At 41.8% G+C, this 27,719-nt stretch overlaps 1 protein-coding gene across 8 annotated transcripts in view; it reads left to right on the top strand.

Annotated features, from left to right (window-relative positions):
• The window catches only part of PLAG1 (PLAG1 zinc finger), a 50,081-nt gene that overhangs the window by 12,271 nt on the left and 10,091 nt on the right, over positions 1–27,719 (top strand). The window contains exons 2-3 of one of the 8 annotated variants that reach the window (XM_052788427.1): positions 15,785–15,967; positions 18,163–27,246. The exons of 3 other annotated variants lie outside the window; for them this stretch is intronic. The gene's annotated coding sequence lies outside the window, so the exon portion shown is untranslated. Of the gene's footprint in view, positions 1–5,769; positions 15,968–18,162; positions 27,247–27,719 lie in introns of those variants that run through there. 4 more of the 8 variants (XM_052788425.1, XM_052788431.1, XM_052788424.1 and 1 more) reach the window with 4 other exon arrangements.

Genomic DNA, 27,719 nt, shown 5'->3' with positions numbered 1-27,719 from the left:
GAGCGGCTTCTTTAATGGAATGCATAATACGTGCATTATCAAATTGCAGCCTTTATTCCAATAATTGTTTTTTATGTCAGCATGGTTTGACCTGCTTTAAGGCATTCTGGTTATTCGAGACAAATTGTTGATTAAAGATGGCATATACAAACACCTTTTCTCAGTGTGAGGGGGTGGCAATTCCTAATTTGGTTGTAGAATATTATGTTGTGATAGCCAAATACCTGAATGGAATGCTATACTGATTATGGGAAAGATAGAGTAAAGGAGGATGAGAATTTACGCCAGCTGGATTGGACACAGATTCATGTGGATTAGTAGTTTCAATTGCTAATCTTGCCCCGTGTTCCTCTGCCACTTCATTCTCTGAAGTTGTATATTCCTCATTCAATTTTTGTAATTGTATACTGTTGCAGTGTAAAGAGTCACAAAAACGTGGGGAACAGCAATAGTGACTTGGCAGAAAATTCTGTAAAGTGCAAAAAATACAACAGAAAAATACAGTTCTGCCTTATCATTTGACTTCAGAAATCTTGGGTGTTACTCATAAGAACAGTAGATATGTGTGTGTTAGTCTGAAATTTGACTGTAGGTTGACTGCCACTGTGTACATCTGTGACTAGAATTTTTTAAGTATTAAATACCAATACAATGAATTTGCTTGTACTTAGTTGAATTACAGTGCAAAGTTTGCTCAACCATTTCATTTATTTTTACAAATGCTAATTCAGGATGGTACAAGATGAGTGAAAAGTTTAGTTAGTTGTTACTACTTGATACTCTATTCTGGCTAGTTACAGAGCTCTATTTAATGTTATCTGACAGATTAGAGTATTTAACTTGAAAATGTGCTGCTGCTCAACTGGTGAGTTGGGACATCTCCTACTGGCAAGAAGTCTGTAAAGACCATTTTAAGGCAAGCTTGGCCGTACTTTAAACTAATAGAGTTAGGTAAGGTTTGACACACTGCTTTCTTCTTCAGGCACGCTAAAACACCTTTTGCAATTTGGGCCAATATATTTTTGAACTGGAGAAGTGTGTTTTGTATAATCTAAAAGACTTTGTGGTTTTGGTGGCATTAGCCCTGTACCTTGAAGTATGATTCTGGGGGCCGGGTTGTTATGCTGGTAGTCTATGAACACATATGACCAGAGCGTAATAGGTTGTGTTGTTGATCACTTCCATATACGACCATCTGCAAAGAACAGTGCCATAATGAGACACGGGGACAATATGGGAAAGAAGATAGTATGTGATACAGAGTAAAATGAAACATCCTAGGGCCTACACTGAGGATACAGTGACAGTCCAAAGAAGATTATCCTCACAGTGTTTTGCTGAAAGGCTGTGTGCTGTTTGTATGTGATAGTACTTCCTATGCATTACCTATAGATTATGTTAATAAATAAAGTATTTTCAACAAGGAGTTTTATGTATCAGTAGACCAGAGTGCTGCCTGGAAGTAGCTATGCCAGTCTTTATGTAAATTGTTTTTAAATAGACGGTTGAATAAGGTGGTGTTCCAAACAGTCACAGTTTAAAATCCTGATAAGGAAGGAATTGTTGTAAAGTGTTTCTTTCCAAAGCTGTGTACTGAATCGTCCTGGCAGATAGAGTTCTTCATTCTTCCAGGGCTGGATTTTCACTGAACAATTAGATGAAGTTACCTACGTTTGAACTGATTCTGGAAGTTAGCCTAACTGGAGTGAAAATGATAATGCTGAAAACCAGTACATAAATCACTTTGTGGAGCTGGGTTGTTAACTGCATTAGTAAAAAATACGTTCTTTGACTCACCAGTTTAAACCTAAAAAAACCCAACAAAACCCAACCAAAAAAAAAACCCACCTAGAGTGTTTTGTGTGTGATTAGGATAGGGTATTACTCAATTTATATATATGTGGCCAGTGCAGAAACAGAGAATGTCTCTAAATTCAGCAAGTGGTGTGTGTTGCTCTAAAGGCAGCAAGTGACTCATGTGACTGTCTTAGCAGCTGGGCAGCAAGATTAGAGAGCTACTATGTACACATTCCCTTACTGAGGGGTCCAAGCTATTGCTAAATGAAGTTGTATTACTGCCAACAACTGAATAACGGGTGTAAGAAAATATAGTAAATAAGTGTGTCATCAGGTTAGTGCAGTAGTTATTTCAGGCAGTTTTTAAAGTGAGGAAAAAAAAACCTTTTCCAAGATTCTATTTAAAATATTTTTATCCTTTTTTTCAAAGGCTCTAACTTCATATGAGATTACATGTTAATTGTCCTTTTCAATTTGCAGATTTGCAAAAGTCATCTTGAAATGGCTGTTTCTGACACTGCAGGAAAAAAAATGAGAATGTTAGTGAGTGAAGAATCTTATTCCAAAGAACCCATTTATTTGTAAAAGTACTAAAAATATGCTTGTATCATGAAGTATTTTGATTTGAACTGAAATTGGCAAGGCATATACTTCTTGGTCACTTGCTAATTTGAAGACTTATTCATGATGTTATTCCTCATGTATTTCCTAATTGTAAGAATTTGTGAAGTTTGTTCCAAATTGTCTTTAAGTTTTCCTGGCATGCCAGTATGGATTAGTGGAATATGTATTCTTTTTTTTTTTTTATATGTTTCCCTAATCTAATTTTTTTTTTTACTTAGAAACTTGCTTAAGAAAGTCGCTAAACATTTGTGAATGCTTTGTCCTTTATATAGATGTATTTACAGTCACACATTGATATTTCAACTATTATTTACGGATTTAAACTCAAAAGTGTCACCCTGTCAAACATCTCTTTAGGACTAACCCTCCTAAGAACTCCTTTCAGTCTTGAGGACCACAGGACATAGGCTTGACTGTTGCAATCAAGTAAATTGATACAGAAATCAAGAAGACATGAATATGAAGCTCCTTGGTGCTATTTTTAGTGCCAACTTTCCGACCATAATTATGTTTTAAAGATGAGAATGTATTTACCGAAGAGGAGCTTTTATATTTAAAAAGCCAAGAGACGAGAGGTCAAGCCCATGATAAACTCCTTACAGTGAAAGAGGACCAGAAGAGTGTGTGTTCCTAGCCATCATCACTGCATCCCACTGCCCTCAAAAAGATTAAACTGTTTGTTTGTTATTCTGCTTCAGGTTTTCTGGATTTCTGCTTTCTCTCTTTTCCTGTCTGGTAATGACTTGTTTCCCATCTTGTTACTCTTTCATGTTTATTCCAAGTATGTGCAGTTTTCCTCAACAACTGTTTTCATTTATATCTCCAAGAAAAAAATGGAGAGCATAAAATAAGGTTGTCTAGAGTTGTCAGTGCATCTGAAAAATACCTTCTCAAGGTGGACCATCATTTTAATAATACTTCAAAACACCTTGTTGATCTGGCCCTTTTATTTTTGCATGTGTTTAGATTTCTTCATAATCAAGTCTCTTATTGTTTAGTATTTTGAAATCTGATTTATAGGAAAAGTTCAGTTTGTTTTTTGTTTTGATTCATCTCCTGAATGTTTCATTACTGCTTTTTTTTTAATGTACCATTTCCCCGTACCAGATTGCTTTTCTACTCTGGTAGTAGCTTTCATCATTCTTCAGTCACATATTACTCACCAGCTGCAAAAGAAAAATGTTTGTGTTCTTATTTCTGCACTGGTTAGTCTGATGGTGCTCTGTGACATAGGAGCACTAGGAAACAGAGGGATATTTGTGTATCGGTAAGTAGTTTATAGATAAAGCACTAGCAGATTGTGGCCAAGGATATACCTGCAAAGTATGTCGATCCTCTGACTACTTGAATGCTTCAGTGGATTTTTGCATGCTGTTCTTAGCACATTCCTTTCGATGAACCATCAGAAATACCCATCTGCCAACAGAGTTTCAGGTCCTGGGTCTTGCTGCCCTGTGTTGTGTGCCACAGCAGCTTCTTGGGCTCGGAATCGTCACCCTGCACAGGGAAGAACTCTGCTGTAGTGCAGGTTGTGTTGAGCTGCTTCCCTTTCTTTGGCAACATGCTCTGTTTGTTTAGAGCACCTTTTGCACAGCTGGAAGAATTATATAAAATAAACAGCTGTCCTGAGAGGATATTTGTGTGACCTTGGACTTTGGCTTGTTTGTTTGTTCCTTTCAGAATTATGCCCAAAGTTTCTTAGCCGCAAATTTGTGCTGCTCCACTGAAGAGGGAAGTATCTTAGAATCATAGAATCATTTAGGTTGGAAAAGACCTTCAAGATCATCGAGTTCAACCATTAACCATGCCCCCTAAACCATGTTCTGAAGTACCCTGTCCACTCGCTTTTTGAATACCTCCAGGGATGGTGAATCAACCTCTTCCCTGGGCAGCCCATTCCAATGTTTGACAACCCTCTCAATAAAGAAATTTTTCCTAATATCTAACCTAAATCTCCCTTGCCTCAACTTGAGGCCATTTCCTCTCGTCCTACCTCCAGCCACCTGACAGAAGAGACCAGCACCCACCTGGCTACAACCTCCTTTCAGGCAGTTGTAGAGAGCGATAAGGTCTCCCCTCAGCCTCCTCTTTTCTAGACTGAACAACCCCAGATCCCTCAGCCGCTCCTCATAAGACTTGTGCTCCAGGCCCCTTGCCAACTTGGTTGCCCTTCTCTGGACACGCTCCAGCACCTCAATGTCTTTCCTGTAGTGAGGGGCCCAAAACTGAACACAGTACTCGAGGTGCGGCGTCACCAGTGCCCAGTACTGGGGAACAACCACCTCCCTGCTCCTGCTGGCCACACTGTTTCTGATACAGGCCAGGATGCCATTGGCCTTCTTGGCCACCTGGGCACACTGCTGGCTCATATTCAGCCGGCTGTCAACCAGCACCCCCAGGTCTTTCTCTGCTGGGCAGCTCTTCTCATGGATTCTGAGGAAAGCTCTTAAGCTACCTCTAGCCAAAAATACAATGTTTTCTTTAATAAATTTGATTTCCAAATGGCCAAGGAGAAACAGCCCAGCAAGATCAGCCAAAAATACCTTGTATTTGTGTGAGATTGCCTCTTGTAAGCAGGCATTGTTTAAGAAAGGAATAGGAAAGATTCTTGCTTGATATAGTCCTTCTCCCCCTGTTCCCTCATGCCATTCCATTCTTAGGATGGGGAATTAATTATGGTGATTGCTTCCTAGGGCTGTTAGAAAATCATGGATATTTTGAAGGAAGTTGAGGTGCTGTTTCTGATGCTATTTCTGTCCTGATGAGAGTTTCACAGTGTTACTGTAGTAGTGTGTGCCACCTGCCCAATATGCTTTCCTTTGACAGGAAGACCTACAACTAAGAAGAAAAAATGGATTGGGGGAAGTTGGTAGCTCTTTTTAAAAAAGCTCAGCCTGTGCTGACAGCATTTCTTAGGGCTAGAGTTGCAGTCTCACCACTTTCCTTGCGCTGGGGGAGGCCTGGCAAGTTGGCTGGAAGTTGTAAGTTGATCAGAAGTGACTCTTTAGCTCTTCAGTTTCAGATGTGATCTTGGTATTTGGTTCTTTTAAGGAGTGACGAGCTTCCCAGTGATGAGAGAGTATTTCAGTAGCTGCCTTTGGAAAGAGAGAAATCTTGATTCTGGTGTCCTCTGAGGGAGCAAGCCTTCTGGGGCAAGCTGAAAAGTAAAGCATGGGAAGGATTGGAGCCTAGATAACTGAAGCGCTCTTCTCCAGTAACTATAGATACTGTGGTCTTTCACAGGAGAGCAGTGGACAGGAAGAATGTTTGTTTCTAAGCGCTGATGACTGGGTAAGAATAAATAGAACTAAAGGAGGCTTTCGGAGTTGTGTTGCTTTGTTCATGCCTTAAAAAAAAAAAGTAGCATCCATTTTTAGGATTCAGTGTACTAGAGGCTGAAAAGGAAAACACAGCAGGCATCTGTCCTTCCCCTGACAAGCTTACAGTGTTACTCGAAGGAGGAGAACTAAGGCATGTGGAAAGGAAGGGGGGAAAAAGGAGTTAAAGTACTTGCGGTTGCATGTATGCACGCTGTTTAATTTTGTGTGTTAATTTAACAACAGTGGCTGACACTACTGTTTTTAAATAAAATAGTAAATTCAGCTGTCCCTCATTTACACAAAGCCAAATTATGTTTCTCTCAGTCATTGCCATGGGCACTCCTATGCTATCCTACTTTTCAGGCCCTGGATCACTGAAGGCAAATACCCAGTGGGATGCTAGTTCTCAGAGCTGTATGTATCCTGCAGATGGGAGTTCAAAAGCCAGTTTGCTGGCTGGAAACTTATACATGGATCTTAACAATGGAACATATTTATACAGAGTTCTGGTATGCTCTCTAGCACGTTTGATGTTTTGCCTCAGGCTCTGGATACTTTGAGAAATCCTGCCCTACAGCCACAGTCCATATCCTCATGAAATACCTAGCTGCTTGTACGTTGTTTCTGACTGTTGTGATGGAGAGACACTACTTGCCCAACCTGCATCATGAGACTTGTACTGTAAGCACCTTCATACCAAAGCAGGAGAGTCTGCAGTGCATGCACAGGATAAAATGCAGAGTGAGAATAAAGTAAATGGCTCTTGTGGTTTTTCTGAGGGTTGTTTTTTTAAGAATCAAGTTTCTGTGGCATTTTTGGGGACAACCTGTTTTGAGATTACTAGGCCGAGTTTTTCATAAACCATTGTCTTCATAATCTGTTTAGAACACAACTTTCACTGCCTTCCACTGCAGCTGCAGGCACTATTTCTGCAAATCACTCCTTGTAGACCCATGTCAAAGACCTGGAAAATTAATGACCTCTTCTGTAGCATTCAGTTTAAATGACACAGATCTCTAGTAGAATCTGAGTCCTCTAGGACAGTGTTCCATTATCTGACTCAAAAGATTGGTTTCTGAATGACTAAAGGACTTGTGGAATAAGTAATCAAGAAATCGGGCAAATTTGGGAAGAGTTCACAGGAATGACAGCTCTACCACTACCCCTGTCTATTTTCAATTCTCCATCCCAAAGGACAGGGCTTCAAAACTCTAGGAAAAGGAAAAGTCCGCCGGAATCTTTTGACACAGACAAAACTTTTTTTACATTAACCTTTATTTTTCTGAAATGGCTGTGCTGTTTTGAATGAATAAAAAGTGAAGGAACAAAACACTGAAGCAGACACTAACTTGTAAAATTTCAGCCCAAACAATGGCAGTTTGGCAAAGTCGTAAGTTGTCTTATGTAGAGGAGTTTGTCTTATAATGGCAAGTGTTTGGCAGCATGGTGAAATGTGATCCTACTCATTCTGCCAATAGTAAAATATGCTGGATTTGAGTTAGCATTTGTACCTACTGACAGCAGTGTCGGTGCTTGTGTAAATTAACAGAAGAGTTGTCTTGCTTCCAAATCAAGTGTTGTTAGAGAACTGTTATCACAGGTCTTACCAGCCCAATCGAGGCCTGAGATGACAAATACTACTTTTGATCAACCTGATAAATGCTGATCAAATTCTGTGTTTGCTTTTTATTTAGTAGGAATAATTACCCTTGTGTGCATATCAAAGCCTGGTGTTCTGTTTCTGACAGTGGCAAAACCAAAGGTGTGGTGAAAGGCCCAGGAGCAGGGCAAGGATGAAGACATGGCTTTCCCAGAGTATTCTCCTGATCTTCAATAATTCACTTGTCAAAGGCTTCCTGAGCCAGTCATGGTGGGTTTGTATTTGCTAACCTTTACTGGACTTTTTCCATAACTTTTTCCTGTGATCTCTTGGGCCTTTGTAAACTCTTAAGTGTCTAAACACCCTGTTGCAAGGAGTTCCACAGTAGAAATGTGTGAAAAATAGGTACATTTCCTTCTTGAGCCTGTGTCCTTATCATTTCATTTCACATCTTCAGCTCTTTTATTGGAAGAGGCAGTAACTACCAGTCTGTTCAGCTTCGTCTTGTCAGTCTCCAGCCACTTCAGTGTAGATATTACCTGCATGCCATTCAGTTGCATCTCCCTTATCTACATATTTATTGATCCCTTCAGAGAACTCCACTTGCTTTGTGGAGCTTTGTTTCCTTTTCCAAGTTGTGTTGCCTCTTCACCAATACGTTGTATTTTGTTCACGTGTCCTCCTACCACTCCCCCATCCCCCCGTTGTTATTCAAGTTTATGCTGACTTGCCCAATGTAGATGTCAAGCCACTGTACTTTGGTGGACTTTGGGAATTAATTGTTAGGAAAGAAATAAAACAGGCAGCAATCTGTGGTGTCCTGTCTCCTCAATACCGTACAAAAGATACATGTAGAATGGCAAAAATACAGAACAAGGTGATGAATACGAAAAAGGTAGTGAAACAGCTTCCATGGAAGGAAGGCCTAAGTAAGCTTAGACTTTTCCGACTGGTAAGAGGCTACAAAAGGGAGAATACAATAGAGGTTTCATATCACAGACAGGGGATCATAAAGGAATGGCATAGATGGGATGAAGGGGGAGCAAAATCATTAGCTGAGAGGAAAGAGAAATAGTGGGAGATGTGTTCAGATGGGTTGTTAATAAACCGTGAAATTAAGCTGTGGAACTCCTTGCCATGGGGTGTTGTGAGTAAGAAAGCTTACATGGGCACAAGAGAGGGCTACCAAATTAGTGGAAAGAAGGGCTATTAAATCTGCCTAGCTCAGGAAGTCCCTAAATCACAAATGGTGATACTTCCCCAAAATACTACATGCTTTCCCTCCTCATGATCTGCTGTCAGCTGTTACTGAAGCAAGGATGCTGGGCTGGATGGGCTTCTGCTCTGACCCGCTAGGACCATCGTTGTGTTCTGATGAGTATTCAGGGACCTCAGTATTCCGAGGAGTATTCAGAACTGGAACAAATCACCCTGGCTGAGTCAAATGCCTTGCTGTCACAGAAACCATGTCTGTCTTTGTGAACATATATAGATCCACTTGTGAACTAGTTTCATTTTTTCCTCTGTCCACATCCCTATCTTCTGACGTGTAAACTTAAAGCCAGTGTTTTATTGTCTAGGAACCCTTTTAATTTCCAGCCTAAACTTACTTTTGATAAGCTTACACTTATTTATGCCAGCCCTGCTGATTGTCTCATTGGTGTACTTCCTAAGACCTTTTGTGGTTTTTTGGTTGTTTTGTTTTTTGTTTTTTTTAATCAGATGTTTTGTTGTGCTATCCCAAATAGATTTTTTTGTGAATATGTATTACCAGATTTATACACGGTGTTCCCAGCAAGATCTTGGTAGTCCACTGTAGTGGCATCCGTATGTCCCTTTCTGCGCTGGAAATACAGCTGCTTTGTTGAATCATTATATTTTCTTTCTTCTGAACCAGCTCTCTTTAGTGAGTTTTACTAGCTGCTTATAGGATGGTTCTTCTCTGCTACTTCCAACTAATGATTTGTCTCTTTTCATTAGAAACCACTAGTCTCTTAAGTGCGTTACTCTGTCCTTTGTTGTTACTTTTCATCCCATTTCTGTTGCAGCTGTCCTTAAGATTTGTTGCAGTTTTTGTGTGTTGTTTCAGTCTGCACTGTACTTCTGGTACCTCCTAGTTTAGTATTTTCTACACATTTTAGTAGTGCTTACTTAAAGGCATAAAAAAAATTCTAAATGAAAATGTTGAATCAAAAAAGACTGAAGACCAGTCTTGGCAGAAGTCCATAAATAACATCCTTCCACCTTTCAGAAAGAAATCTGGTGTCATCTCTTCTTTATCTGCTGCTTTTCCTGACATACTATTCTTGAACTAACCCCTCTCTTCTCAGCACAACAAACTACTGCTCAGGTGGTAGCATATCAGATTTCTTACTGTGTGAGACTAGAACTGTCATGGTTCCTTTGTAGAAACACTATTTTGTCATGCTGAAGAAAAGTTGGATGTTTGACATGGTTCAACTTTTAAAAATCATGTTACGTTTTATTCGATTTTCTCTTTACCTTCATGTTTTCATTCTTTCTTTGAAAACATGCTCCATGCCAGAGGCCATGCTATCATCATGAATTGTATGTCCACATAACTTTTCTCCAACTTTGCTCAATATTGAAATGAGGCAAAAAGTCTTTGTTTGGATTTGATGCTGTTCTGAGACTCTTCCATCTCATCACATGGCGGCCTTGCTTCCTGTTAAATCAGAAGATAGTATTTCAATATGACAGGTAAGGTTATATAAGTATAGTAGATACTTTTCTTAATTCACTTTTCAGGAGTCCCTGTGTTGGCCTCTGTGGTTGGTAGCCACCTCTGGTGCAGAGGACTGTAAACTTCTACCTTATTTTCACTGTAGTGGGAATAGTGAGTTGAAAGAGTTGCCCAGTGCTTTTCTCTGTTGTGATTGTTTGGCAGACTTAGTTCTGACCAAGTTTATTCAAGGAAATACATGCACTGCCAATAATATGAACTTGGTCATTTAGTACCTCTTATCACCCCTGCTAAGGTGAGAGCATCTCACAGTGCCGTGATACTCCATTAGTCTGTTGTGCTCAGTCTGTTCTGCCGGGTTGGTTCCCCTTGCCACCCTCTTGGACATGGGGTCTGCAAGACGGAGGTGGTGCCAACTCCCTCTGTTTAGCAGGGTGCTGAAATTTCTGCTGTTCCTGACTCTGAATGGCTGCTCAATCCGGTTAGTGCCAAGAGACCATAGGAAATCTGTGGGTGCAGTTTCTCAGTGATAAGCAGTTTGGGCTAGAGCTGCGGGAATCCCAGCCTGCCCATCCCTGTACCTGAGATGGCTCTTCTCTACCTCCTCTTGTGCTGGCACTAAGCCACTGCATGGAAATGGGCGGCATTTTTTCTGTAGGGTTAATTTGACCATTTTAGCTCTGTAGGGTTAATGTGACTGTTTTAGCTCTCTGGCCTGATACACTATGTGGCCAGACAAGCACCAGCACGAGAAGGAAAGGGAGGGAGGAAGAAGCATCATACCTTCAACTGTTTCAATGTGGAGGCATGCTCAAAATAACTAAGCTCTGGACAGGCTGACAGAGTGCCGTCCTGTGCTTCCATCAACGTGACAGCTGGACAGATGTGTCCATCTCCAATCCCAAAGCGTTGGCCAAGGTGCTGTGCCAAAGCGTTTACCCCCTGTCTCCAAGCTGCTCTTGGGCACTTGAGCCTGGCACTGCTTTTGCCACGCAGCCCAGCCTCTAGCAAGGAGGTGGCTTGTGTCCGGCCAGCTTGGGGTGTTGGCTGAGCACAGTTGCTTCTGCCTATGGTTGACCCAGTAAACAAGGCATTTGCTTAGGTGGAGTTACCTAATTCTGGAGATAGCTGCTTTGCTTTTGGGATTGGGTCCAGAGATGAGAAGGTAACTGCTGAAGCTGCTTGCCAAGGCAGCCGTCAAATCTGATGAAGGATCAGGCCTTGAGGTTAACTGGCAGCAATTATCTGTACCATAGCTATATCCATGCCAAAACCCTTCAGTGTTTTTTTTGTGTTGGTTTTGGTTTTTTTTTTTTTAAAAAAAAACCTGATGTCTCACAGTGCTGGTTTCTGTGGCCCTGTAATTCAAGGGAAGTATCAGCCCTTGTCTTTGCAAGTACAGCCTTTTGGGTACAAACCCTAAAGTTTTGGTGACAACTGTGGTAACAATGAGACTGAAATACAGATGTCTTGACACGTTCTCATGTTCGCATTTGGGATGCAGGCTCCTCTGAAAGCACCCCCCTGCTTTGGTAAGGAAACAAATGATTTCAGAAACGGACATGTTGAAGTCATCAGGGTGTTGTACCTGTTTTGGTAGCCTTGTGTCGTTTTTCTTAGCTGTTCTTTCACATAACCCTAACTCTTTTTGATCATTTTGTACCTGGCCCTTTAGCAGATACTTCCCCCAGCACTAGTCGTGGTGGCAGCTTGTGCTAACTGGCGGGGCTGGGAGAAAGTGGTGTGTTTGGGGAGAGGGTGGAAGATTATTATTGCTACGGGTCAGCAGTAAGTGTATTGTGTGTGATCAATAGTATGTAACAACTGTGGTTTAGTTAAGATGAGCTTCCAGCTCTCTCTGCAGGAGAAGGGGATGCATACCTTTCTTTACTCCAGCAGATTTGCACAATATGGTAGGAGGCAGGAAAGAAATGTAATTTCTACAGCCAAGTTTCTGTGTTACTTTCTCATGTTTTCTTAATGACAGACAGCTTGGGTGGGTGCCGTGCTGTCAGACTGTATTACCCAGCATTAGCTGGTCATGAATCTGCGTTTCGTGTTCACAAGTATTTATTTTTTCTTAAAGACTGCTTGTTTGTGCAGTTACAATGATGGCACAGGCACGAGTCTCCACATCTCCCTTGCCTGCCCTCTGGTACTCAGATTTGGGTAAGCAGGGCAGTTGCAGTTTGAAATTTGTAGTTGTAATACTATCTGCTAGAAGTAAAGAAAAAAAAAATCCTGCTGAAACAAGTAGTGTAGACCACACTAGATCTGCTTCAGATAAGTATGCCCATTATTGTGTGCAATTAGACCAAGCGTTTTAAAGGATTAGTAGATACTATATTTTAAGAGATTGGTTAGTGGTAGGAAGTAAGGCTGCCAGTGAAATTTTTCTTCTAGAGGCCAAATGCAAAGATCTCTTATTAAAATTTATCCAGTTGTTTAGCTTTTCTTAACAGAAGGTTCATAGGTCATAGAAACAAGTGCGGTATGAAATTTCAAACCCAATAGTCACCTGCTTTTAAAGAAAAATAGTAATATTCCCTCATTTTAGAAGGCAGCACAGTTATTTAACTACTGCTTTGTGCTGTCAAAATATGTTCCTGTTTGTTTACATTCGTGTGTATTCTAAACTGTTTTGATTTCTGATTTGTTAATTTTATTTTTAGCTGTAGAAGCCTATACAGGCTCCCAAGGATTTCATTGGCTTTTTTTCTAGCCAGTTTTTCCTAGGAAAAGGTGACCATACCAAGGCTGTGAATAATCCTCACTGTATTCAAATCTGTTGGGCAGTGAGCATTGCCTTGCAATTTGTTAACACTGCTGCTTTGCCTCTGCTTTGCTTCATTTGACTTTTTAGGCCCTCTTCTCCTCTTCACAGGATTCTCCATTTTGGGAATTTTTTTACCAACTTGTCACCTGCCAGATAAAGGGGGGGGGGGGGGAGATTGCTTGCTTGTAACTGTTTTATTAAGAGCACCTTGTTCCTAATACACCTATAATTTGTCTCTGTTTCCTCTTCCTTAAACTCCTTTTGCCCCTATCTCCGAACCGCCAAACCTTCATCCTCATCACTCCTCCCTCCCCAGTCTCTGGTTTTGGAAGAAGCCGGGAGGCGTGGTTAGATGCCAGAAGAGCTCAGTTATTACTTACGCAGGGAAACTTCATCCTGTCCAACAAGTATGCTATTTGTAGCCTTGAGGGATATATCTAAAGGGCACAGAGTTTCCACTCAAAATTTAAGTAGATTAGATTATGTATACATATTTGTTGTGACTTGGCAGGTATCCCAGTGCCCGAGGTCTTAAAACATATACTTTGCTATACGCAAGGCAAGCTCAACTGCATGTTTCAAAAGATGCTCTGGAGAGGTGGGAGGCTGCTGTCTGGAATTCACAAAAGTGTTATCCTCTCTAGATCTGATACGACACAGGAATTCTGACTACTGTTCTGTCAAGTCCTGTATTTTCTCTTGATATTAGCTGCTATCAGATGCTTCAAGGGGTGGTATAAAGATCCTCTCTTATTTAACTTTCTGCTGGTTTGGATTTTGTCCTGAAAAAAGAGGGTTGGTATAATTTTTCCTGAAGCCCTCTTCAAATCGCATTATAATTCTGCATGATCCAGTTATCTATGTTAAGTCTTGTCTGTCTAACTGTATGCTACCTTCTGGCAGTAAATCTCACAGGCTAATACTTTGCTGCTAGAAATAAAGTATTGGTGTTTATTAGTTTAAAATTTGCTATGCTGTGGTTTTATTGAATGTCCCTCACTGTCGTAAGAACAGATGAAACCACCCAAGTGAGTTACTCTACTGCTAATTACTATAATAGTTTTATCTTGTTGTCTTGTTTAAAAAAAAACATAAAAATGCAGCCCCAGAATTCAGGTGCTGCAGATAGGCTGGAGTGAACTGTGAAGTTAAAACAGCTGTATTTTATGAAAATCTGTTTGGTATGGCACTTTTCCTTATAAGGTCCAATGACCAATTGTTTTGATTATTTAGAAGGAAAAAATTCCATGAGAACTGTTACTGAAAATGACTAACTTGGCATTAGTGATCTGTCGCTCTCTTACAGCATTTGATGCAATACTGAAGTTAATTAAGATAGCTGAAATATCCAGTTAGCCACTCAGTGCTTCAGCTGTTCATGTGACATGTTTATTACATTTTCTTGTAAATTGCTAATGATATCTGTAAATAAATACTCCTCCTGTTTGTAGTGCTGTCTTCTTAACATCCAGGCCTTTGTAAATAAAGAACTGCCTGTGTATCTAATAGAAAACTCGAACACTTGATTCAGAGTGCACAATGACCTATGGGCTTTTGCAGCAAAGAGCTGAAGTGATTCCTCAGGTTTTGCCATTATAGCAGTGAAACCTTTGAAGGAGCGTGGTGCTGCGATTGCTAGATGGATGGTGGAGGATCTGCAAGAGCAGAGTGGCTAGGGCTGCACGTTAGAAACTAGGGATGGTCAGGCCAGGTTGCGAGAGAAGGGCATCCTTGACAGGTAGGCTGGATTTAGTTAAGTGGTTTTATTTCTTTATTTAACTAAGGATTGGGGGTTGATAAAAATGCACTAGCTGATATGCAGTAGATATGAGGTGCTTTTGCTCAAAATTGTGGAGGGGTATGTGACAGAGATGGGACCAGGACTTAGCAGATCTGAAATGTATGTCCACTTGACCCGTTCTTTTGGCATCTCAGTGGCTTAGAGAAGATATCCTTGAAAACAGTTGCTACAGTTGCTCAAACCCATTTGTGTTATCTATTAGAGTAGTCTCTTAAAAGCAGAGGATGAGGAATAATCTGTTGCGGGGATTTTTTTTTACCTTCTGCATGATATTCTTCCTGTATGTTGAGAAAAAGATTTGTCCTAACAAACAGAAACTGCATGCAAAATGTACTGCATTCTGGTTTTCTACTTCTGTTTTGCTTTTCTAAGTATGGAAACATAGGATCACTCAAGCAGATAATAGGTAGAATTGTCCCTTTGTGAACCTTAAAATGGAGGTAGTGAGAAAGAATGTCTAGGCTGTTGATCACTGGGAAATAATTAACAAAGACAGTTTACTATGGCTTAGTCCACAGTAGGATGTTACCTTGAACACACTTCAGTTCCTCTTACAGCATCATGTGTCCATGCTGAACTTAATTCGCAAAGTTATATCAAAAAGGACTACTTATGCAGTAAGTGCTGGAAATGCTTGTTGCGGTGAGTTAGTTTCCACTCTAAGGTTTCTTTGGGTTAATTGCTTATAATGTGCTGGAGTTTGTATTTCTTCCCACCTGGCTCACTACCCATGTCCTCCTTTACTCCAGGATCATCCTGACTGGAGGTAAATGCTCCATACATGTTGGCAGGTAGCGAAGAGTGCTGCTCTTTGTGGTGGGGGTTGTAAGCAAGTTAGTTGTAACAACTGATTAGTTTTGAAGAGTCTGCCAAGGCTGGTGGCCTGCGGTTCATGTATGTCTGACCCTACTCAGATACGAATCGTTACGGGACGGACAGGTACAGGTCACTGCCCACATAAACGAAAGGAAGAGAGCACACCTGGACCTGGCCTCGGGGATGAATCAACACAAAGGACCACAAAGGATGTAGCAGAAGACAAAGAAACACAACAGGATTCTTGATCAGTGCCCTCATACGTGCTCTGGGCTGTGGTTTTGCAAGTGACATTGCCACCGAATCCAGGAGTGATTCATTTTTTTTTCCCCCGGATGATGCACAGTGCCACAGCAGAGGCCTGAGGTAACCGGGTAAAAACCCAGCAAATAAAGGTCAGTAGCCTCACCTATGCCATAGTGTCCAGCTGGGCCTGGGCCTGCTGCAAGCACTGTGACTCATCAGACGTGAACAATACCCAAGAAACGGCTACAGGATCCTGCAGAGGCTGGAGGAGGAATCCGATCCAGTAAGTATTGCATGCCCAATTGCACAATAACTTCACAGGAGGGTTTAAACTACATTTTCTGGAGCAGAGCTCTCTCGCTCAGGTAGCAGCCCTCCGCTTGCCATTTAACTTAGCTGTTCTCAAACTTAGATAAGGCTCTTGTCTTATTTATTTGCTGTGGGCTCCTCGTCCACACAGATGCACTGTCACTCACTGGCCACCTCCGAACTTCTGCGCTCCAGCTGCTGTCTCTATGTCCCTTCATCTCTCTTACCCTCTTACCCAGAGTAAGAACCTTTACTGTTGGTATCCCCTGCCCCAAAATTTTGCATGTCAAATCCAGCAAATTCTGTTCAGTCTTCACTCAGCTGCTCTTGCCTAGTTATCAGTCCTGCTGTACCGAAGGACTTGTCAGAAACTTTACTGTATCAGCTCCCTTCTACCTCCATGCCTACTCCTTCCCCTCGTTCTCTGCTCTCTCTCTCCCCTGTGGAAAAGATCCATCCCATGAGGAGTGGCATCGAGTTATCTTCACTGCCCAAGTCTTCGCAACTCTGTCCCATAGCTACCTTGCCCTATTTGGGAAGCCTGGAGATCTCTAGAAGGAGAGAGGTGACCCTGCTCTCGGTGCTGATGTCACCAGGGAGCACGCTGCCTGCTGCCCGCTCCCCGCCTGCCTCGGGGAGCCCTGGGGCTGTGGGGAAGGCACAAAGCAGCCCAGCCCAGCTAGACACAGCAAAGAGCACGCCTGTCCCAGCTGAGCCGGAGCCGCAGCACAGCTCACCTCCACGCCCTCCGGAGCTCAACTCCTCGTGTGGGTGCAAGGGGAGGGAGTTTGAAGGCTGGAGGGACCCATGTGTTTCGGGGGATGCACAGACATAGAGGACGGATGGCGTTACATGGAACTCTGTATTTTCTCCTGCTGCTGCTGCCTACACCCCTGCCCATGCGACATGTCCTTCAGTTTAAGAAGAGTTGGTTTGCCTTCCTCCCAGTCAGTGTCATCTGTCACATCTGTGCTGCTGACTCAGGGCTTTGTAGTTTCTCCAGTACCTGACTCCACAAATACAAGAGAGCTTGATCACACTTTTTGATGCTTTTGCATCTTTCATATTGTTGGGGTTTTTTGGTGGTGTTTTTTGTTTGGTGTTTTTTTTGTGTTTTTTTTTTTACTCTTGCTTCTCTCCCTGGAATGGCATTCTCTCATGAGACTGACTTTAAAGCTTTAATGGTATATTTCTTTGCTGTGCCAAGTCCCAAACATGAGTTGCACTTTTCTGCCTCCTTTCTCAGCTGATTTGATCTCCTCTCATTCCCTCCTCACTAATCACAGCCTTCCCCAGCTTTGGTTATGCTGCCCCCCTGCTCCAGACCTTAGTCATGCTCAGAGTGTTTATAAATCTTAATGCAGTCTCAAATATAAAGCTATGCTGTCACGGAGTTTCATTAGCGTGCTCAATCTTTGCTGAGGGTGAAGTACACAAGGAATTTTGAACTGTGTTGCTGTTCTAAAACTTTTATTTAGTAGAGTGAGCTAGAATTTTCTTAACTTTGCAGTGTGTTTTACAGTAATTTGTAGGAGCCATAAAAAGAGTGAAAAGAGTGTGTGGGAGGGAGGTTTAACACAAACATTGCAGGTAAAGGAGTTGTTGGGGTTTTCCTCTTTTTTTTTTTCTTTTTTTTTTTTTCCCCTTTAAGGAAATGCTCCTCTAGCACTCCGGGATGAAGCTTCTTGATAGGTAGCCTTGCAGTCTGTTATTGCAGTTTGCCTGCTGTCTTCATAAATGAGGCCCTTAAGTCTCCTAGAAATTTGCTATGGCTAATATCCTTCAGCATAAGGACAGCTAGTTGCATATGTGTGCAGTTACAAATGTAATGCCTACTGTTTTTTTTCTTCAAAAAAAAAAAAAACAAAAGCAGAATCCTTTATACTCAAATGCCTATCCAACAGTGTCTGACCATTTCAAGTTTTGAAACAATAGCAACCAACTTACCCCATTACGTATGTCCCAGAAAAACCTACAACAGCATATGTAGTATGTGGAAGTAATTTGGAAGGCATCTTGCAATTTTGAAGGGAACACGGTGAAAAGAAAAGTTGGGGGAAAAGAATTTGAATGTGGTCAGGAGGGAAGAAACTAGTTGGCAGTATTAAAATAGAGTTTGTAATGAGTGGGGTGACTAGTAACATCTTTATTTTTTCTGATTTCTCTTAGCACATAAAAAAGCTGCAGCCCATATGAAGCGGGGAATTATTAGCTAAAAGATAGCCGTCAGATTTCAGAAGATAAACGAAAGGTGGATCTGAACCCTGAAATTGTCAGCTCAGCTCAGCAGGAGTTTGCAAAGTCAGAGTGGTGAAAGGAGGGTTTCCTGGAGAACTCCCAGAAGATTGAAATGGATTATGCGATTCTGGAAGGGGACGAGAGACAGGCAATACAAAGGTGCTAAACATAAACAGTTGTAACAAAACACTGGTCATGCACTTTACCTCCAACACCCTGCAAAACATAGAAGATGTTCCATGTCGAGACCACTATGTCAGTTGAGCTAATTAGAAATGTTTCCTGACAGTATTCAGGATCTTGTACATCATCTAGAGCAGCACTCCTCGCATGACCTACTTTGTTTTTAAGGTCATTATTTTTTCATTGAAAAAGCACCATCAGCTAAATCAGTAAATAAATCCATTTTTCTAAACACCTGTCTGAAAAATTAATTGAACACATGACTATTGTAAAACTCATCTCTTCACAACTTTTTAAAAATAAAATTAAAATAAAACATACCTTTTTGATTGCAAATTTTTTGCTAGCTTACAGCTACTTTCCCACAGGGTGAAAGGAGCTCAAGCATCTTGTCAGAGAGCACTTTAGAGGAATACATTCTCCGGGACTCACAAAAGCATCTCCATTTCATGTTCCATCTGCCCTCCAGGATTTTTTCCCATAACGTGCATGAAACATTGATGCATACCATACAGTCATAAGACTATTTTTATTCCATCTTTTTTGTCACCATCTTCCTTCCACCTTTCTGGAAGCCTGTTCCACTGGCAGTCTGCAGCTGTTCAAGGCAAAGTCTTGCATGTGTTTTTCTCCCATTGCTTAATCTAGGCTTGGAAATCAGGGAAGTGGAGTCTACTAAGTTGCTTTAAAAAAAAAAGAGGAGAGCACTTAAATGCCCTGGTGTCTTGGACTGTGGAGGACAAAAATTACCTTGCAGGACACAGGTCTTTCATCATAGACCATCCATTATTAGTATTGATGAATGCTTACTGTGATAAACTGTGTCCAGCAGGACTGTGAAGGAGTATGCCATTGTGTTGATAAAGTCTTAAGCCTGTGTGTTGGGGAGGTGGAGCTGGGGTAGAGTAGGGCAACAGGTATGCGTCTCACAACCAGCTTCTGTGCCAGTAGGGAATCCTATCCCTTCAAAGTTATCCATTACCTCCTGTGCATTGACATGACATGGAGAAACCTCCTCATGCTACTGTCAGCCTTCCTGGCTTGGTTGCCCTGCCCATAACAAGCTGATAATGTCGTGATTTAATGGTAAAGTTGTTTGGTGACTACATCATTATGACATTTCATTAGGCTGACAGGAGCTCACAGATTGGTTTTCTGTTGGTGCAGCTCCAGGGCAGAATCTGTATGGACTTCTGGCAGGTTCTGCCTTTGCTGCCTGAAACTGAATCCAATAGTTGCTGCCAGTCACCTGAACCCAAAAATTGTACTCCAGGTGACTCTTCTGGATACTAACTGCCTGGCTTCATCTCCCTCTGCTATGTTCAATTGTGTAGCTCTAAATTATGCATGACTGCTTTTACTTGTTCATTAATCTGGCATCAAATGTCAGAATTCTTACAGATTCAGATGTGCATCCCAAAATGCATTGCATGACAGACTGGAACAGAGCACTGTAAATGAACTGCTCAACACACCAAATGGGAGATGGGAACAAATGCAGGGCTATGTACTTACCTCATTAACAAGGATGCTGTCATAGCAAAATCGTATGCAAACACCCCATGAAGTCATTCTGATTAGAGTAAGCTGTTGAGGTGTATGTTAACATTATTGCATAGACAAAGCTCGTACGTGAACAGAGTCAGAAATACATTCAGTGTCTGCACTGTGCAGGTTCTGAAAGGCTCGCTGATTATAGCTTTGAAGAGGGATTTGCTTTGGTATTAGCCTAAGTATTCTGCATCTTTAGTTACCCTTTCCTAAGGCTTTTGTGTTTTAGCTCATAAGGTCATTGATATAATCATCCAGCATCACAGCTGTAGGAGTAGTAGCAAAGGCTATCGTGACTAAACATGATATTTTTTATGTAATGTAAAGTTACAATAATCTATGAAGTATTTTCTTTTCAGATAGAACAGCAGTTCCTCGACTGTAGGGTGTATTGGAAGATTAGCGGCTGCTTGGAAATTGGGCACTCTTTTCTTACTTGTTGCCTTTCTTTGGGGACCGGGATAAGAGGCAGAGGAGATGGGGACAACCAGGATCAGCATTTTAATTGGAATAGCTCCAATAAATCATATGAAAATCCAAGGTTACAAAAAAAGCAGTGCTAAACCCTGTCACAGCTTTTGCCCCCAGGCAGTGTTGTTCAGGCAGTGTGATTCAGGGCAGGACTGGGCTTCCACTACATTCTTTGGACTGCTGCATAGTTACCACCTGTGCTGGGGATGCAGTGTATGTACTTGGGAGACTACCCTTTTTCTCAGTCACTTTATTTCTGTCCTTCATGAGTTGTCTTTTTGTCCCAAATGTGAGCTTCCCAACCATCTAACCTAACCTCATGAAGGAAATCTGACTCACGTGAAAGGTCTTGTCCTAGTACAGTCTTTGCAGCTTCTATGTGGTATTGTGATTTTTTCAAATGCCACCACCTCGCCCTTCTTATCTGATCCCGTGTTAGCTAGATGGGTATTACCTACCCTTTTTCTTTTTTTTTTTGTTTGTTTTTTTTAAACAGCAGACAAAAATTGAGGTAGGGTACAGGATTTCTCCAAGCCCAAACGATGAATCACTGGTTGGATTATTGTAGTCCCATGTTTTCTGACTTACAGTCCATGCTTATTTTACAGACTTTGCTATTTAAAAACCTGTCCCTGCCTTCTGGCACTCTGTTGATTTCTCCAGCACAGCCAGTTCCTTTGTGCTGTCTGCCTACCAGACCTTTGAGTGAAATTACTGAGCATTTTGGTAAAGTTTTACTTTTTCGGCTTAAATGAGGAGCACAGCACAAAGTGGAGTGACTGGTGCCTGCTTTTTTCAGTGCTGTTCCAGTTCAGACTGTCTCTGTCTGACCAAGCAGAGATCACTAGCTGCACAGGATTGTGTTGTGTGGTGTTATATGTGGGTGGAGTTTATCTTGAGTTCACCCATGTCATTGTGATTTCCACCTAGCAGACTAGAGCACCAGAAACCCTTTTACTTGACCTATTACTAAAACTGTTAAAAACATCTTGCATTACGACTCAAGTTAGATGACTCTGTCTCAGAAAGCAAAACTGGTAACTTTCTATCCTATTTAGTTGTATTCTGCAACCAAATTACATTGTTTAAATGGTACATCCTAAAGTATTCAGGTTTAGAAAAATCTTCTGAAATGTAAATATGTAGAATCATGGTTTCAAGGGTGGTCTGGGCCAGGCAGGCCTGCACCAGGCAAATCTGAAATCTGTACCAGGCAATTTTGGTAGACTGTATAATAAAGCGTAGAATTGGCGGCCACCTGGGTAGGTATGATTATTTGGGAAGAGTCAAAGCAGCATTTGTAACAGAGTCCTGTCTTAGGGAGCTGGAGTTCTTTGGAGGCATCAGCAAGAATTAAAAATGTTTTGGTTCAAAAATCAAAGTGAACTTTATCAAAAAGGCTTTTTAAGGAAACTAAGGAGCTATAATGTAAGAAGGAAGGTCTTTGCACAAGTAAATGACAGATTAAAAGGTAGGATCAAAGGGTAGAAGTAGGTCAGTTCTCAATTGAAGGAGGGTGCCAGTTATGTTCCACAGAGATCTGTGCTATTCAACACATTCGTAAATGGTGTCAATAAGGGGGATGAGCAATTGGGTGAGCGAGTTTGCTGTGAAGAAGAGAGCCAGCTGTGGAGAACAGTAGAAGGACATTAAAGTGCTGAGGACTGTGCAACAAAATGGGCGATGAAATTGAGTGTAGGTAAATGAGGATAACTGAGGAGCACTGGACAGAACAATCCTGATTATATATAAAGATGCTGAGTTCGAGCTGAGTATTACCATTGAGGAATAAGATTTGGGGATTGTGATTGGCGATTCTGTGAGATCATGAGCTCATTGATCACCAAAATACAACCCAAATGTTAGAGGAAAGAAATACAGAGTAAAATTGAGAATGTCATTACCACAGTGTCTAGTCCAGTTGCCTCCCGAGTGCTGCGTGCACTTCTGGAGCCTTCATCTCAGAAAGGATTTATTAGAACTGGAAGAGGCTTAGAGAAGGTCAGCAAGAATTATGGGCTACGTGGGGTGGCTTCCATATGAATAACACTTCTGTAAACTGGGACTTTGGTCTGGGACAGGAATGAAGTGAGGGCAATGTCGTGGAGATCTGCAGAGGAAGGAAGAGGCAGACTAACCACTGCCTTTCAAAACAAGAACCTATACAGTTAAGAGGGAAGGCAGATTCTGAGCCCTCAAAAGGAAGAGGTTCTCTGTAAAATTGGTAGTGGAGAGACCTGTGGGACAACTTTTCGAAAGTATGCTGTACATATCAGAAACTGAGACGGTTTCCAGGGGGAGTGTGGACTACTGCTTGAAAGGGTGATGTGCTGAAAGTTGCTAAACAGACAGAAACCACATATGGTTCAGGAAGTCCCTGACATCAAAGTAGTTGGAGGTCAGAAGAGTATCAGTGAGAAATACCACATGTTCGTGACCTGTTCTGTACTTTTGGCTGTTATTGGAGACAGAATACTAGCCTAGATGTACCATTAATCTAGCCCCCACACCTGGTCTTATTTTTAGATGTCTTGGGACAAAGGAAAATAATGTTCCTTATGAACATCAATTAGTTCCTGATCATATTAGTGTATAACCTTATATACACCTTTAGGATGTGTGTTTGTGTTTACTTGTACATATACAGGATTTGCTTTTGACTAGGGTTTATTATAAAAGTGACATGGTCCTATATGCAGATTAAATAGTAACCGAAGTTTGCTTTCACAGAAGCATCATTACTTTAAAAATGGATGCAGATTATTCTTGGGGAGCGGGGGGGTGTGTCTGATTCCAAAATACATGAAAGTACTTTTGCAGGTTTTAAACATTCTAACCGTAATTACAGTATCAACATTATTTGTATCGCAGCCTCTCCAAAGTTTTTAGAAAAACATCTATGCAGTGCCATAGAGATTCTTAAAAAGCCCATAAAACCACAATCATCAGATGGGTTAACTCTAGGCAGCTCTTGTTTCCTTTAATTTAGTATATAATCAGGAATCCTTTGGAACATTTAGTAACCAAAACTGAGCTCTCAAGATTTAAAGTGGACGTAAGTAATTTGAAACATGGAAAGCCCACAAAGAGATGCTGGATAGTATTGTGATTTTTTTTTTTCTTTAAATTACAGACTATTAGGTCATGATAAAATAAATGTTGGTAAGTTCATGTTCTACTTTTCCAGAAACTTAAGAAGAAAAAAAAAAAAGGTAGACATGATAGAATTTTTCTTCTATATTCTGAAAAATGTTATGTAATACTCTTTCTAGTGTAGCATATTATAAGAATGAGTTATTTTCTAAAATTAAAAAGCTGTTTATCCAATTTCATGACTGTAATACAGCTTTCAAGAATTGCAAATAGTCTTATCATGAAACAACTGTGTTGTGCTTAATAGTCAAATCTATATAAATACCTATTTTTGTATGATGGTTACTGTCCCACAGCAACCTAGTGTTTTTTTCCTCCAAATGCTTGCTTTATTAATTAATAAAAGGTATGTATATTTAACATGTGTTTACTAGTGGAATCTGTGTATTTACTGTCCAGAAGAAGAGAAATGGGTTTATCATTTTAGTGCATTTGTTCCTCATACTACCCATATTTCACACTAGTTTGAAAGGATTAGGGGAGTTTCCTGCTCAACTTTATGCCATTTCAGTTTCTCTGTTTTGTGGATGTTTTCCAAAAAAACCCAACAAAGACTGTTAAAATTTTGAATTGATGAAATATCTTAATTCTTGGTTTTGCTACCTTCTATATAGTACTCTTTGCAGCATAATCATTGGTCTGCACACAGTAGATATTAGTAATGTGCTGTCACTAACGGTAGATACAATGGTTGCCTGGTTTTAGTTTCAGTGCTTATGTTAATTCATTATGTTCTAGATGTTAGGCTGTTTCCCTGAGGGGTAAAGTCTTATGGGTTGTTATCTCTAAGTCATTCTTATGTTTATACCCAAGATCGCTGGATAGATATTTTCACTGTTTTGCCCACATCATTCCATTTTCCTGCAGCAGCTTTTGCAGGCAGTTCTGCTGCTGCATGCTTGGATTTGGTTGTGTCTTCCTGCAGCCTGTGCATGCTCTCGCTGCTGTCCTACCACGCTTCCTTGGCCACCCCCCTATACTGTAGGCTAGAGCTTGAATCCATGGAGAAGGATTTCTCTGAACTCAGCTGCCTGCTATAAGAAGTCCTGAAGTTCAAGATAGTATAAATACAGCCTTGTATATATTTAAAAAAAACCCCACCATAACTATCTGTTCTTTTGTGATTAATTTGCATATGTGTGTGTGCTGCCCTTACGTGAAACACTGCTGTACAGTAGGGACAGTGCCTACATCTTTGAGTGGTTATTTACAATAGCTGTTGTCCAAAAATGCAAAAGGCCAAGTGGCTTCACCCACCTCTCAATGCCATCTTGTCCCGCTGGTGCCTCAGCGTGGACCCCTTTGTCTTTTCACGTCTCTCCACCAGCTTGTGGGAGAACAGGAACTGTAAAACCCTGGCCGATTCCCAGCTGCTGTCAGGTAGTGTACCTGTTGGCTCTCTCCCTCTCGCTGCCTGCCTTACAAACGGCCATGATGGCTGGAGGCAGGGCTCTGGAGGTCAAGATCTGTCCCTCCTGCCATTTGGCAGTGCCGTGTTTATAGACTGTCGTGCCAGATGTCTTCATTGCTTTAGGGCAGAAACGTGTGCGTACATGTTGCTGTTCGAATCTCTACCAAATTATACAATAAAACATGCAGAAAATTAAATGAAGTATCACTTTGTGAAAGCGCAAGCATGAGCCCCTCCTGGCCTAGGCTGGCTCCCTGGTCAAACCCACCTTCTGGTTAACAGTCTCACCCCAGCAATGCCCATTCTTCCTCCTTCTTGTTGTCCAGCACCAAAGCCTCAGCTTGAGCTTCCAGAGGTAGAACTCAGGCCACAGAGAGACACCTCCGTTTGTTGCTCCCTTCTCCCTCAAGCGCCATCCAGCCAAGAACAAATGGGGGAGAATCAGCATCTTCCTACCAAAGGCAGGATTCTCCTCCTAAATGTGGGCAAAGGTGAACAGGCTTCACTGGCTGTCTCCTTTAAAGAGCGACGTGCTGTTCAAATAAATGCAGATCAGATGGCCTGCCAAGAACATACAGTGATGTAGACCCGTGCATCAGTCAGAAGACTGATTTTAATTCAACACGGAGAAAGGCACCCCTGAAGTCATCAATACTTCAACATCTTTGCCAGTTAAGCATGGATTTTTCTTACCTGCTTGACTGTTTCCATTGGTGGGAACACCTTCCCCAGTTAAGATCCTCCCTTACTGAGTTACTGAAAGTAAGAGGGACCTCTGGAAGTCCTGGGTTGGCAGCTAGACCTTCTACTACCTGCAGCTACTCTGAGATGAGGCTTCTGCTGCGAAAAGTCTAGCATTTTTCTACAAAGTCCATCAGACCTACGGCTCACTCTGAAGTCAGTGCAAGTGTGCAGTAGGCACATTGGTTCTTGATGATCCAGGAAGGATGGCTGAGCCTTGCAGGGCTGCAGGTCCCAGCGTGCCATCCTGCAGTGGTGCAGGCACTTTGCCACTTACGCCCTCAGCCCCTTCCAACAACTATCCCAGCAGAGGTGTCTGAGGGAGGGAGGGTTAAATCTGCACCTTCACAGACTGAACTGCCTAACGAGAGGCTTGCATAAGCCTCTCGTTACAGCTTGCTTGCTGTAAGCCCACAGCACAAGGAAAGCAGGAGGAGGCTAAATGGTACTCCTTCTTCGGTTGCCTTAACCCAGGGGTAGATTCCTTCGTCTTCAGGAGCTCTGGCGACATTTGCGCAATTTTAACAGCCCCGGCTGAGAGGGGCAGATGTGCTGAGATTTGTAGTTCAGTTTGGCCACAGCACCATGGAGGTGCTGTCTGACCATCACTTTGGCTCTCCTGAGCCACAGTAAGTGGCTACGTTGACTGTCTCTTGACTTCTCCAACTCGGCTCCCCCAGCTATTCCTGGCTGCTTGGACAGAGCAGGTTTCCTCTGTCAGTACTTTTTTTAGTCAGGTGGCTGTTAGTCACCCGATACAGAAAAGAAGAAAAATGTTTACTTACACTACAGTAATTGTGGCTCTTCGGGGCACATTCTCCACAGAGGCACCACAAGCGATCTCTTGTCCTTCGCTCTGAAGGAGTCTTTACTGTTGGCAAACCTGAGAGAGGTTAGACTGGGGCATCCTGAGCTTAGTTTGCTCCATTACCACCCTGAGCAGCAGCAGCTTCTGGCTGCCTTGGCTTGCATGTGTTCATCCTCCTTCTTCCCAAACCAGGGTGCCAGTCTGTTTCAGCTTTCCAGTCTTCACACCACGCTCCCAGCTAGGACGTCAACTCTTGCCCACGTATTTCTCTCCCGTGACCCTGCTTTCATCAGCCACAGTAAACCTTGCCAGCTCCTTCCATCTAAAACCCTGAGACGGGTGCACAGGTTTGGGAGCAGCAGGTCTACAGCAGCCACTGAAGAGGGAGGTTGCCGCTTCCCAAGGCAGCTCGTTGATGGCGGTGGCACATATCATGGCTCCCGCCCCGCGGCACGAGCGAAGAGCGGAACTGGGAGCTGCCATTGCTGCAGACCGCAATAGGCGGTGCGGTGACGCGCGTGGCACTGTTCGGGAGCCCTTTGCCTTACGCCACTGCTGGTAGCAGTTGGGGAGGGTTCACAGGCACAGCCTGGATGGACATTACTGTCTGCGGAGAGCTCGATCCTGTTCATGTGAGTACATGCTCACCTGGGATCTGTGTGGACAGCACTTCTTAAAGAATCACAGTTTCCATAGGGTAAGTAACCACTTTTCATTTTGTTTCCTTAAAGAAATATTTAAAAGCCAAGATGACTTTGTAATACTATTAAATCCTTAATCAGTTCCACAATTATTATGACTCTGATTTTTCTAGGACCCTTCTCTGGTTTAAAACTGATTAATTTCAGGAATTGAAGCTAGATTCACTGTTCTGTGTACAAGGTGTAATGACAGATACTGTGTTCTCGACACTGTGTTCTCATTATTGTTATCTTATTTTGAAAGAAAAGAACCATGAAACTGGTGTTTTCCTTTACTGTGCACTCTTAAGAAAAATAAGAAATGCAAGTTAGAAGGAGGATTCCTGGTTGTATTCATGTAATGTCTTCATTATCCTTTTAGTTTAGATATCAAGTAATATTTTAAAACATTTGCAAGTGCAGTTACTTTTTCAGATTTTTAAAGATGAACTGTGAATTTTGAAAAAAAGTATGTTCCTCTTTTTTAATA

This window comes from Harpia harpyja, chromosome 5 (genome assembly GCF_026419915.1).
Source record: "Harpia harpyja isolate bHarHar1 chromosome 5, bHarHar1 primary haplotype, whole genome shotgun sequence".
NCBI classification, from domain to species: domain Eukaryota; kingdom Metazoa; phylum Chordata; class Aves; order Accipitriformes; family Accipitridae; genus Harpia; species Harpia harpyja.
This window is presented reverse-complemented; position numbering and strand designations above follow the sequence as displayed.